Source organism: Periplaneta americana, chromosome 4 (genome assembly GCF_040183065.1).
Source record: "Periplaneta americana isolate PAMFEO1 chromosome 4, P.americana_PAMFEO1_priV1, whole genome shotgun sequence".
NCBI classification, from domain to species: Eukaryota; Metazoa; Arthropoda; class Insecta; order Blattodea; family Blattidae; genus Periplaneta; species Periplaneta americana.
Genome location: NC_091120.1, coordinates 15098648 through 15111833, shown reverse-complemented (window position 1 = coordinate 15111833; position 13186 = coordinate 15098648). Strand labels below are relative to the sequence as shown.

Below are 13186 nucleotides of genomic sequence, written 5' to 3'. Positions count from 1 at the left end.
GTCTGTGTGCTACCATAACCTCTTTCGAACTGTGTTTTGCGCGGCCAAGTCGTACGCAGGGTATTTGTTATCATCGGTTGCGTACGGCAACATTCCACAATACAAATCCAATGCTCCGTGTCCATGTTGACCGTCGAAGTTAATGTCAACAAATACGTAAGTAATCGTCTTAACCCTCTCCCCATATCCCGACAGTAAGAAAAATCTCGCCTCAGTTCATGTTTCCAAACAGTTCACATTCCTGCCACTACCGGCGTTACCGTACGTATCGGTAAGTACTCTTCTGAATGAACGCCGTACTCGCTAGGCAACTTCTCTGGCAGATAAGTAATACACCTCTGCGGAAGTGTAGGAAGATTGAATTCTCTAGGCTCATCGACTAGCCACGTGACGGCATACAGCGAGCCATGACACACTTTCAACTGAACACCCAGTATATGGGCTTTATACAAATCTAGCTTTCAGGTAGTAGCTCCCTGTAAAGCAGGTTTCAATAATTTCAAGGAAAAATTGTTCCGGAGCCGGGTATCGATCCCGGGACCTTTCGCTTAGCGCGCGAACGCTCTTCCGACTGAGCTACCCCAGGACGGTGTCGTGTATAGTTCCTGGGGTAGCTCAGTCGGAAGAGCGTTCGCGCGCTAAGCGAAGGGTCCCGGGATCGATACCCGGCCCCGGAACAATTTTTCCTTGAAATTATTCAAACCTGCTTTACAGGGAGCTACTACCTGAAAACTAGATTTGTATAATACATCCGTTACTGGAGATACGTTAACAGAAAGCCACAATTTAAGTCACACAAGTATTTGTGTGCACCCATAGTTGAGTTCTGGCGTCTTGTCAGCTCATTTGAGTCGTGTGGATACAAAGGAAAAATTGTGACGGTGTCGTGTATAGTTCCTGGGGTAGCTCAGTCGGAAGAGCGTTCGCGCGCTAAGCGAAGGGTCCCGGGATCGATACCTGGCCCCGGAACAATTTTTCCTTGAAATTATATGGGCTTTGTAACAATAATCATTTCACTATACTCGAAAAACCTTTCAACAGAATCAACAGATGTGACTGAAATGTTAAATGACGATATCATCTGAAATTAAGAATTTATAATAGATTTTGTAAGTTCAAAGTAAACCAAAGTTTAAGGAACTTACGCCTCGAATAAACCGCGCACCCCATTTTTGAAAGGAACAAAGAAAGAAAAAAACTTTCAACAAACGTATTCACGACAGATCGACAAATTAAAAGGAAGTAAACACAAAATATACAGTTTAGTTAACAACAAATTTTATCCTGGAGCAGAACGTGCTTGGAATACTTTGCTTGCGGGTTTATTAAGCCCGAAGTGTACAAAACTAAAGTGAAAGATAATCAGGATTTAAGGGATTATAATGAAGACTGCAATTTTTCGAGATATTCAAGAATGTCCTTAGGGCTACAGTCGAACGTTGCGAGCTGTGTTTTGAAATAGATGGCAACCATGTTGAATTACGATGACTCTTAATCTCTAAATATTATTTACTGTTTACCCAAAGAAAAATGGAGCCGTTAGAATATTTTAAGTTCCATATACAAGATAGTGCGCATGATCAGAGATCCAGCACAAGATAACGAGTAATTGAGTTACTTAAATTCGTTTGTTTTGTTGTTGGAACTCGTTCCGAAATTCAACTGAAATGTTAGTGTGTTGTACATAATATAGATAAATATAGGAATTTATTCGTATTAAATGTGAATCTAATTTTTTTAAGAGTTTCGAAACGATACAGGTTGCAAAGAGGTAGATAGATAGCTAAATGAAATAAACTCTTCAATAATTATTTTGTTTATAACGAAAGAAATGAACTGACCAGATAAGATTAAGTTTTACTTTTATTTTTATTTTCTTCCCATCCGTAAATGAAATGTAAAGAATGTTCAATTATTTATGGCTTTATTTTAACAATATAACAAAATATAATACATTCATTTAATGGTAAATTAAAACAATAATAGAAAATTATGTAATTATGTATTCAACTGAACATCTAGATAGAAAACAAGTCATTAGGGTATGCATAGATTAAGAATTGGTCATTGAAAAATTATTCATTCGTTTATCTTCTTTTACCAGAATGCGAAATCTCTAATAATTTTCCTCTACAGAACACCCAATTATAGACTGCCAAGACATCATTCTCAGAGACGGAAATATACCTAAGTCTAGTATTCCAGGTCAAATTCAAAGTGCACTAAATAATGTATCTTCTTGTTGTTTTTAGTCAACTGTCCAAAGACAGGTCGGAACCCCATAAGTGACACCAATAAGCCATCACTCATGAGGCAACTAAACCAAGAGATAATGGAGTAAGGTTGCCAGTTCCTTTCCTCCCCAACAAGAATTAAGGAATTTATTTCAAATAACATCAACAACTACATTTCGACGGATCATTTCAAAAAGGAAAGAACTCAAAATTTAAAGTTTTGAGAAATTGCATTTAAAAAATTCTATACTGCTGTGAAAAATTAAATTACTCCAAATTCTGTTAATGATGTTTAATAGGCTTAAAGTTCCAATTATAGTAATGTTAATTGAATTTTTCAAAGCAACATGAAACTTTAAAATGCAGTTACCTCAAAACTTTAACACACCACCAACTCAACAATAAATAACCCAAATCCAATATTTTGGCAAAAAGATTATCACAATAATCTGCATAAGTATTTACGACAGGCCATGAAACATACACTATATATATATATGAAAGATGTGCATCACTAAAAATGTAAAGAGGAATAAAAATATGTAATACAACATTGTAATTGCAAATCTTCACATTATAATACAACATGATATATAGTCAGCTCAATTTTATATTTAACCCTATTTCTAGCCTCACAATATTATCTTATTAATAATCCAGCCCACATGCCAAGACTTGCAAACGTATTTCTATTGTACATTATACGTACACTCTTAAATGTTGACATTAGGGGCAACTATATTTGGATATTAGAATATTAATGTGTTTATAATTATATTATTTTAACAGATTTTATCCCCGTATGCCATTAAACATGCATTGTATTGTAGAGAATGTAGAGAGTAATGATATTGCAAAATTGATTGTTCGTATCTGAAGATGTTGACACTGTTCAACGAAAACGTTTATACGTCTTGTAACTTATAATGTAAAGGTTAACACCTAAAACATACACAACAGTAAAGTCAATGACTGAAACAATGAACTTTCAATATATATATATATATATATATATATATATATATATATATATATATATAGATATATATAGACTTTTCTGAAAATTTACATATAATGAATTGCAAGATATCAAAACTTTAAATTTTGTTTTCTTTTTGAACTGGCCCATCGATTCACATATTAACCACATATGCCACAGAGACGAGGTGAAGAGAGAAACATTTATCTAGCCTTTTGGTCTCGCCGCAGGCAGATGCCTTACAAAAATTCTTACAGAGAATGTTATCGTGAGAACCGCGCTATAGAATATACACCACTACCAAGAGTCAGCCAATTCTTTGGGGGGGGGGGAAGAGCAGCTACATAGCATGCCAATAAACCTAGCGTATTATATTATTTAGACCTAATATAATATCCACTAGACCTAGGTCTTTGACTTCTTCAACGTTGCGACCGCTCTGTATTCAGCACTTCTTCAACTAGGAGTCCGAGAGTCAACCGAAAGAGGTGATAACAATGGTCATAATAGAGGTAATTTCTTACTTTTGAATGCTAACTGTAGCCTACTGCAAGAATATTCACGATTATGGTTATTACTCGTATACAGATGATGGTATATTAACAGTTACATTGTTCTGTGGAGATATTTCAATGGCTCTTCTATTTCGTTACGAGAGATGATGTTACATTTTTACAGATTAGAACGGAACAGTATGTAGTCACCGCTATAAGCTCGTGTTCTTTCTATTTCTGTGTCTGTACGTATATTTATTTGCTACACTCTTGCTGTCTCTACACATTTTTACGTTGTATTATTTCCAGTTTGTTATTAGATCTAATATAATGATTAGGGGGCGGATGTTAATGAAAGGTCATCTTCTTAATTTTCACTTTAGTGCGATGCCTATTAATATAGAAATCCTTTTTATGTTAATATCAACATAAAAAATAATTTATTATATTGCATTTTTTTTTACGTTTTTGAACTAATAGGTCATTTTTATATTTTTTTTCGGCATTTTTTGGTCATTTTTAATACTTTGAAGAATTTAGATCATTTGGAATGCATTTTACTTTCTTCTTTACCGATAGGTCTGTTAAATCATTTTCTAAGCAAATAGGTCAGTAGTAATTACCTACTGAATAAGTGAATAACAGTGAAGTTCGAGTTTTGTAGTTTGGAATAGATTCTAAAGTCCATCCGTCATTCCACTGAAGGCTTCACTTTATACAACGAAAGTAATACAAAATGCTTGACAACAGCTTGGTTTAAGTGAGGGCTTTGACCGCTACTGTTTTTTTGTTGGTACGAGGTTGTCTTTAGAATTTATGTTTGGAAGGGGGAAAACTTTGACCGTGTCCTGGACAGAACGTGGTTCGGAAGGGATGTCTACTGTAGTAGACAGTATTTTTAACACAAAGATTGCAAGATTGCACACTGCGCCCACAATTTGTTTCGTCATTCACACTGCCTCATCTGGAAGATCTGGTAACAAAAGAGAAGCGCGGAAGGATGAGGAGACAGAGAATGAAGACACTGACATGGACCACCCCTGATTGAAACACATGTAAACCCTCATTAAAATCTATAGTTTTCCCTTAAAACCTTCATTTTGTTACATGCTCTTTTCCTTTATCTTAGCCAATTCTAGGACGTTGCCTCCTCTCTCCGAGATTTGCAGGGCAGTCATTGAAACAAGGTGACTAATTTTTAAGAAGTTGTGGTGCGAGTACGGTGAATGATAATTAAATGTCATTTTCTTTTAATTTTATGTCATTTCTCCATTAGTTTAAGGATTTTAATGATCATTTTAAGTAGATTTTTAGGTCATCAACATCCGCTCCCTAGTGATGATGTATGCTCAATTGAGGAGTGTATACAGGATTTCTACAAAAGAAACACTTTGAATGTTCTATGAAACAAAAACTATCTGTGATATTATCGGCATGCATTTTGAGCTGTTAGGTTGAAGAACTATAGAAGTTTCGATAAGGTACACTACGCTGATTCAACATTAATTTTATTTTAATACGAGATTTGTTAGGTGGTTATATAATTTTATTAATGAATTTATTATTTCATTTTCTGTAATTGTAAATATTTTCGTGAATTATAGGCCTAATTTCTATATTGTTAGTTCTTGAATTTATATAATTTAATAAAAAATTCCAATTAAATACTCAAATAATAATAAATTACAATTTAACAAAATAAAACTGTTGACGGAGGGAATTCTATCTTTCAACAGGATGGAGCACCCTCCACTGGCACAGGGGTGTTAACAATTATCTGGACTAAACACTTCCACAGCGCTGTATTGCCCTGCAACAGACGACAATTGCGCTCTCGCACGGTGACCACCAAGGAGCCCCGATCTCACATCGTGCGACTTTTTTCTTTGGAGATTTGTGAAAGACAAGGTTTATACCCCCTAATGATTCAGATAAGTTGAAACAACGCATCACGAGAGGTGTGGCTAATGTCGATGCAGGTATGTTACACCGAGTTTGAGATGAATTAGTCATTAGACTATATCCTTGTGTGTCGTATGACACAAGAAGCATATATTGAACATTTGTGAGTTCCCAAAGTAAACGTGAATAATTTCTTTATAAAACAGTGTCAATTGATTTCTGATAACTTTAATAGTTTTATATTTATAAAACATTGAAAGTATGCATTTCTTTTGAAGTAGGCTAACCATGTAGGCCTATAATAATCGTTAAATCTTCATTCATCTTAGTTTTAAAGATGATCACGGACTACAATGGCCAATATTAATTTATTCTTACACCACGTTTAAAGATCTGCTTTCTCGTGGAGGTATAACAGTTATTTACTGTCACCTCAAGAACGCTATGTAGATCTTAATCTTTAACAAGGAAGTGCGTCTAACTGGAACAGGAGCGAAGCAGCTGTCTTTCTTTTCTCGCTATTCTTTTAAGGTTTCAAAGTAATTACGTATCTCTTTAGAGTCGCATTCTATTGTGCACGTGCGTGTCTGTGTGAAATATGTGACCCTGCGTGAGTCCATCCAAGAAAATTAATGACATTGCATGAAGACTACGAAGGAAACCTCTCATTCAAGGTAGTAGGATATAGGTCCCACGTGCTGAACTCTGGTCTTACTGACGAAAAAGCACCATAATCTGTCACATATTTCACGTGTAATTTATTTGAAATCTGGGCTACAACAGGGCAAAAGTCCACTGCTGTGGAGTAACGGTTAGTATGTCTGACAGTGAAACGGGCGAGCCCGGGTTCAAATCCTCGTTGAGACAATTTATCTGGTTGAGGTTTTTACCGGAGTTTTTTCTCAATCCATTACTAGCAAATGCTGGGTAATTTTCGGCGCTGGACCCTGGACTCATTTCGCTGGCATTATCACTTTCATCTCATTCAGACGCCAAGGGGGCTATTCATAGACATTTCGCTAGCCCGCGCTACGAGCGTGCTAAACTAGCCCCGGTATCGACTGGTTACTTGTACGGGATTCATATCATATATCATATCATATATCACATCATATCACATCATATATCACATCATATCACATCATATATCATCATATATCACATCATATATCATATCATATATCACATCATATATCACATCATATCATATATCATATCATATATCACATCATATCACATCATATATCATATCATATATCACATCATATATCACATCACATATCATACATCATATATCATATCATATCATATCATATAATATCATATATCATATCATATATCATATCATATAATATCATATATCATATCATATCATATATCATATTATATCATATATCATATCATATATCAATATGATATCATATCATATATCACATCATATCATATCATATCATATCATATCATATCATATCATATCATATCATATCATATCATATCATATCATATCACATCACATCACATCACATCATATATCATATCATATGTCATATCATATCATATATCATATCGCTAACACAGGTTTATGAATACGAAAAACGTTAGTTCGCTGATCATCCACCGGAAGCCCGCGCTAAGAATACCTATGAATACGGCCCTACTTTCGCAGTTGGTACAGCGTCGTAAAATAATCAATTAAAACAGAGCAAAAGCTCCAATTGCAGTAGCTACATGTAGTATGTTATACAAAAATAAAATTACAAATAGAGAACGAACAAAAGAAAGGGAAAGGAATGGAAGTAGGAGAGAGAGAAAGAAGAACCACTGATAATGTAATACTTCATGTAACAAAAAACGAAAACGACAATATATATTTTCTATTATTTATATTCGCTTTAACATCTCTGGTAATATCATGAATTAATCTTTTTGGTGAAATCCGAAGACCTGTATACTATTGTTGAGACTAGTTCTATTGTTGTAAACTAGATGGCGTCTGTAGATGTTTACTGATTTGTTATGAATATGATTTTGGTAATGAATGAGGCCGGTGATATTCAAGGATGTTGTGGCCCGATATTCCTGGAATTTGTCTTACGGTTGAGGGAAAATCCTGAAAAACCTCAACCAGGAAATTCAACCCGATCGGGAATCGAACCCGGACCCTCTGCGTAAGAGACCAGCATGCTGACCACTACACCACAGAGGTGGTCACGATAATATTCCTAGTTAAACTGAGGACGTAGCTGCAATAAGGGCCCATAGCCCCATAGGCCCTTTTCCCGGAGATCGATTCTCCGTCGTTTCTTTGTTATACCCACAAAGTTTCGTTGAGAAATGTTGAACAGTAATGCTGATAAGCCTGTTTATTTTAATACATTTTATAGGCCCTGCACTATTTTTTAAAAATTTCAACTCTATAAGTTACATCTTTTTGCCAATAAAATTTTAGATGTTTATTTTGCCCTGGATGCACTTAACTTATGTTCTTAAAAAATGTCACTTGAACCCCTTTGCTTCTGCCCCCTCATTTACATTATACATACTCGGCCTGAGTGGCGAAGTTGGTATAGTGCTGGCTTTCTGTGCCCGAGGTTGCGGGTTCGATCCCGGCCCAGGTCGATGGCATTTAAGTGTGCTTTAATGCGACAGGCTCATGTCAGCAGATTTACTGGCATGTAAAAGAAATCCTGCGGCACAAAATTCCAGCACATCCGGCGACGCTGATATAACCTCTGCAGTTAAAACATAATTTAAATTTACATCATACACACCAAGTGGGCATGTTTTCTTAACTGTGTATTATCCAATATTCTTCTCTTTACATGATTTTAACTAGAGGGCGGATGTGGATGAAATGTAATTATTTTTTCAATTTTAAAACAATGTCCTTTAATACAATACTTCATTTTATAATTTATGTTGTAACAAAACAAAGTATTATATAATTTTTATATTGCGTTCTTTGCATTTTTGTCCGGTGGGTCATTTTTTTCATTTTTATTTTTTTATTTTTGGGACAATTAAAAATAATTTTCTCCGATTCTTATTAATTTTTGTAGCACTTTTAAAATGTTCATTTTATTTTCCAGGAATATTACATACAAATGATAGTTGCTGATTTTTCCACTGCTTAATATATTATATATATCCGTGGTGTTCGGGTAAAGGGGGATAAGTCATTTTTTCGTGCAGATGAAATTTTGTTCTCCAGATGAACACACAAGTTAAATTATACAAGTGGGTGTGCAAAAATCAAAGGAATACTAGCAATTATTTGTGTAGAAAATTATTTGGAGTAAGGGTCCGAAGTTTAATTTTCATTTATCTCCAAACTCATTTTTACGACGTATTTCCCATTACCCAAACAACACATATATAATTTCACTAAGGAAAGCTATCTTCGGTCGGTGGTCATAATAATCCGATAAGGTAAAATAGACTGTGAGAAGAGTGGATTTTACATCGAGAGTAGAGAACAGGGTGGGTAGGAAGGGAAAACAAAAAAAATAAGAATGAATGATTTAAAAATATGTATGTTAATTTTTTCCAAGTGCCAAATCTCAAAACCTTATTCCTTTGCTGTGGTCGTGCCAGAGAATTAGTCCCATTCCGAGGCTTATTTGAAGGTTTCGTAAAAAGCTGTTTTTTTTTACGGTGACGGGTTGTTAGCCCTTCGCCCAATCCCCAAGCTGGAGGACCACCCCTCATCGGCTGTCCGCGACTGCTTATTCAATATATTCACAGCTACCCTCCATATCTGGGGGTCGACCTGGTTGGCGAGTTGGTATAGCGCTGGCCTTCTATGCCCAAGGTTGCGGGTTCGATCCCGGACCAGGGATCGCTTAAATGCGACAGGCTCATGTCAGTAGATTTACTACTGCGGGACAAAATTCCGGCACATCCGGCGACGCTGATATAACCTCTGCAGTTGCGAGCGTCGTTAAATAAAACATAACATTTAACATCCATATCTGGAGGCCGTCTCCTCGATCCGACGCGCCATGCCGTGGTGATAGGGACCCACAATACATGGCGAATCCAGAAATGCATATAGGGTGTTAAGGCTGGTTCACAATTAACCGGGAAGGAGAACGACAACGAGAACGAGAACGGAAATAATGTTAAAATAAATGTGTTTAAAAGTGAGCATTCACAATAGTTAATTGTGAATGCTCACATTTAAATACATTTATTTTAACAATATTTCCGTTTTCGTTTTCCTTGTAGCTTCCGTTCTCGGTTTATTGTGGACCAGCCTTTAGTTGGGAGGCGGGAGGGGAAAAAGGCCTTTGGGGAGACCGAGACGTAGATGGGAAGATAATATTAAAATGGATTTGAGGGAGGTGAGATATGATGATAGAGGCTGGATTAATCTTGTTCAGGATAGGGACCAATGGCGGGCTTATGTGAGGGCGGCAATGAACCTCCGGGTTCCTTAAAAGCCATTAAGTAAGTAAGTATGTTAATTTTTTATCTCATCAATTGAAAATGGCCCATCACAAAAATTTAAATAACAGAAACATTAATATATTTTATACTGTGTGGCAATAATATTCCTATGTTATACAAGCATTTATTCAATACAGTTTATATTCATAAGGAAATAATTATTGAAATCATAAATGTTATCCCACTGCAAACAATAACACACTGTAGTCGTAGTGCAAGAAGGATTTTTTTTACATACCTTCAATCATGCAAGATTTAAACACCACACACTAAAGTAAAGAAAGCAAGTTTCATTATCTTCGTTGCTATCAATTCTGTATCTGTGAGTATTTGATCTGAAATATGTGTGATTTGTATATATAAAATGTAATAATACATTGATATAAATTTGATGTATTTTCAAGACTTCAAATTCTAAAAACAATTTTTCGGTAGGATAATCAATATTCACAATGTTTGGAATCAGACTCAACCCGACCACCAAAGCCGATATTGTATTGTGAAATTATGAGATGAAAAAGGGAGTTAAAATGGATACTAATAAAGGTAAACGTAGTCCCTTCACATGCCATAAATGTACTTGAGGGGGAGCATGGAGGTAGAGTCCCATGCTTTCTGTTCTCAGCACTAGAATGAGGTAGTGTGAAATGGATACCAATATTAAGTAAATTTATAAATTAAAAATTGATGTTTTACAGGAAGTGACGATTTTAGAAGCTTGAGATACTTATCGGTACTGACTTTTTTTTTGCAATTAATACATATTATTTTATCAATGTTATATTTGCATCAGAATGAACTATATGGGGTTTAATAAAAGGATTTTATTATGGCAGAAGACGCTTTCCAGAAAAGTGGAATTACTTACGTGGTAATTTCCGCACAGAAAGTGCCCAAATATCTAAGGTACGTTTAGGAGATCCTGAAGACCAATACAGTCCATCCTGGCACTTTTACAAATTGTTGTTTGAAGGCAATTTTGAAACAGCAGAGTATGTTCAGCTACACTGACTATCGGGTGCAAACAAGCTTTGTTTTGATCACCCCGACTTTCTGCCCAGCGACCAGCTAGGATACGAGCAACGAGCTCAGTAACTAGCCAGGCTCCGTCTTGTATGTACCTTAGTCGGAAAGAAGTCGAGGTTTAAGTCGCCCGTTTTTCTGGTCCTCCTTGTACAACTCCCTGCCTTTAATTACTTACTTACTGGCTTTTAAGGAACCCGGAGGTTCATTGCCGCCTTCACATAAGCCCGCTATTGGTCCCTATCCTGAGCAAAATTAATCGATTCTCTATCATCATATCCCACCTCCCTCAAATCCATTTTAATATTATCTTCCCTTCTACGTCTCGGCCTCCCCAAAGGTCTTTTGCCCTCCGGCCTCCCAACTAACACACTATATGCATTTCTGGATTCGCCCATACGTGCTACATGCCCTGCCCATCTCAAACGTCTGGATTTAATGTTCCTAATTATGTCAGGTGAAGAATACAATGCGTGCAGTTCTGCGATGTGTAACTTTCTCCATTCTTCTGTAACTTCATCCCTCTTAGCCCCAAATATTTTCCTAAGCACCTTATTCTCAAACACTCATAATCTCTGTTCCTCTCTCAAAGTGAGAGTCCAAGTTTCACAACCATACAGAACAACCGGTAATATAACTGTTTTATAAATTCTAACTTTAAGATTTTTCGACAGCAGACTGGATGATAAAAGTTTCTCAACCGAATAATAACAGGCATTTCCCATATTTATTCTGTGTTTAATTTCCTCCCGAGTGTCATTTATATTTGTTACTGTTGCTCCAAGATATTTGAATTTCTCCACCTCTTCAAAAGATAAATTTCCAATTTTTATATTTCCATTTCGTACAATATTCTGGTCACGAGACATAATCATATACTTTATCTTTTCTGGATTTACTTCCAAACCTATTTCTTTACTTGCTTCCAGTAAAATTCCCATGTTTTCCCTAATCGTTTGTGGATTTTCTCCTAACATATTCACGTCATCAGCATAGACAAGCAGCTGATGTAACCCGTTCAATTCCAAACCCTCACGGTTATCCTGGACTTTCCTAATGGCATACTCTAGAGCAAAGTTAAAAAGTAAAGGTGATAGTGCATCTCCTTGCTTTAGCCCACAGTGAATTGGAAACGCATCTGACAGAAACTGACCTATACGGACTCTGCTGTACGTTTCACTGAGACACATTTTAATTAATCGAACTAGTTTGTTGGGAATACCTTAAATTATCAATTTTAAAGCAGTTTTTTTTTAACTTTTAGAGTATTTTTATAGAAATTTAAGAGTATTTTATTTGTCTTTTTCATTTACTTTTAGGTCAACAACATCCGTCCCCTACATGTTACATGAATCTGCTTCATCTCTCCCTACGTGTAACAAATTAAGGCTGGTTCACAATAAACCGGAAACGGAAACGACAACGACAACGAGAACGAGAACGGAAATAATGTTAAAATAAATGTATTTAAATGTGAGCATTCACAATAGTTAATTGTGAATTCTTACATTTAAATACATTTATTTTAACAATATTTCCGTTCTCGTTTTGGTTGTCGTTTCCGTTCTCGGTTTATTGTGAATCAGCCTTTAGGCGATAGTTAACGATTCTACTTGTGGTGATGTAAACATGTGAAACATCAACTGGTAGCGACGTCTGCCAACTGTGTATACACGCAGTGTACAAGCACCATATGGACAGGTATCGTGACTTTCAAACTCGCAGTTCGTTCTTCGACTGTCATTTTCATCAACGATAATGAAATGCCTTCTACTTGTCCCCAGGCAATGCATAATTCTTGCAAAGAACCGTACATGCAAAACACAAGCGTCCGAGAGTCACGGTTAATAATCCGCGGACCGTTAAGAACGGTAAAGAATAAAAACACTTTCCCCTTCCGTAATTCCTCTACTAGAGAAGATGTATCTTCGGTCTGTTCTTTCATCCGTGAATCCCACAAAGCTCCGAAACTTAAGTCCATGAAGAAGGTCACATATAGGAGTTTGACGCCATGAACGCCATTTACAGAATATCATATTGCACGAGGAACTCCAGAATAATATTTTCCCACTCCCACAGCAGTAAGTATGCTGTTATTAGCTTGT

At 36.1% G+C, this 13186-nt stretch overlaps 1 protein-coding gene and 1 non-coding gene across 2 annotated transcripts in view; both read right to left on the bottom strand.

Annotated features, from left to right (window-relative positions):
* The window catches only part of LOC138697544 (uncharacterized), a 123236-nt gene that overhangs the window by 44216 nt on the left and 65834 nt on the right, over nucleotides 1–13186 (bottom strand). The gene's annotated exons all lie outside the window — the stretch shown is intronic.
* TRNAS-GCU (transfer RNA serine (anticodon GCU)) lies at nucleotides 514–587 on the bottom strand. The gene has a single exon. It is a non-coding gene; the product is annotated as a tRNA-Ser (tRNA).